Here is a 1,559-nt window from a genome sequence, read left to right as displayed (position 1 = left end):
GGTATGGAGGTCTGCTTGCCAGGAAAGAAAACGAAGCTAACAATCTTCTGTTGAAAAATGAGTTCATTTAGTACTGAATGGTAAGCTGGTCTTTTCCCAGACTTCTACCACAACGCAACCTGTCAAGCGCTGGAGTCCCAGAGTTCATTTCTAAGCTGTTTTCCAGTCCCCACCCATCTACCGCCAGTGCTGTGTTGCTGCACATCCCATCCCACACTCACCCCGCTGTCTACTGATTGCTACCTCTCTCCCTGGCAGGTCCCCGCCTTTTTGATTTTGATATTCCCAACTGCCAAGATGGTGCCCACTCAAAGAAGCCCAGAGAACATATCCGTGTTGGACCACAAGCGGGGTCCCTGAAGCTTATTTCTCTGATGAAATTCATTGCAGACTGGAGGGGAAGGGTTATGCTTCTCGCATGACTACATGTTGGAACCTACAAACATTCGTGGAACCCATCCCCAGCCTACTAAGGCTGCTAATAAGTGATCTGGAGGCGTGGGCTACCAACAGTGGGTGGGGCAACAGGAATTTTTCTTCCAGTCCCCACGCAGGGAGTGTGGTTAAATTTAGATGGAATTTTACCAGGGACAGGGTTCAGCACTGGTTCCTTCCAGATTTCCCTGCTCTGTATCCCATCCCCCACACCTCCCACCCACGAACATGGCTGTCTCCACGCTTCATGCTGAAATTCAGCTATAGATCTGCAGTCCGGAATTTCCCCTGTTCTCTACACAGAATTCTTGCTTCCCCGGTACAGCTGAGCACAGTTTACTGACTTTTCGGAGGAAAGGAGTCTGCTGGGATTACTTCTTGCTACTTTGTTAATGATTGCAGAAAAACACTTCAGCTGCACCCAATCGCCTATGCCGGGTGGGTTGGAGTCTTCGGAATAGTTGGTAAGGCTGTGAGATTTAAAGACAGACCTGGATTTGGGATCCTGGTTCTACCTCTAACTTACAAGGTCTAGTCATGTGACCTCAATTCACTCATCTGTAAAGTAGGAATCGTTATTAACAACAACAACAACAACAAAAGACATAATACTTTTGTGACTCTGGTAATATACCCTGTATCAGTCAAGAGTGCGAAGGACTTTTCCTTCATGGATTCATTTTTTTTTTTAATTTGGTAAAAACATATATTTCTAACTATCATAAAGGAGAGTAACATTTCAAGAGATTTGAAATTATGATAGATTCCTCCCTTCTTTCTTCTCAAACTGCTGTGAAGCCCATATGGGACCTGCTGTGAGTGTCTGGCTGTGTGGATGGGAGAGTGAAAATGGTCTGCCCTAGGATGGACTTTCAGAGCCAAGCAGGGCTGCTGCCCAGTCACCCGCAGCTCAGGATGGATCCCGGGAGTCCGTTCCCCTCTTTAGTTCCCGCGTCCACAGCTTCCTCTCTTCCTCTGCCTTGACTTTGTGGAATCTGCAAGTGGTCCAAGATTTTTTTTCCCCCTGTCCCTTTCTTTCCTTTCCTTTTTTTTTTTTTTTTTTTTTTTTCTCATGTCAATGTCATTAAAACTGCAGGGTAGTGGAGCAGCTGTTTGCATGTATG

This window comes from Mus pahari, chromosome 13 (genome assembly GCF_900095145.1).
Source record: "Mus pahari chromosome 13, PAHARI_EIJ_v1.1, whole genome shotgun sequence".
Lineage (NCBI taxonomy): Eukaryota > Metazoa > Chordata > Mammalia > Rodentia > Muridae > Mus > Mus pahari.
Note: the sequence above shows the minus strand (reverse complement) of the source record.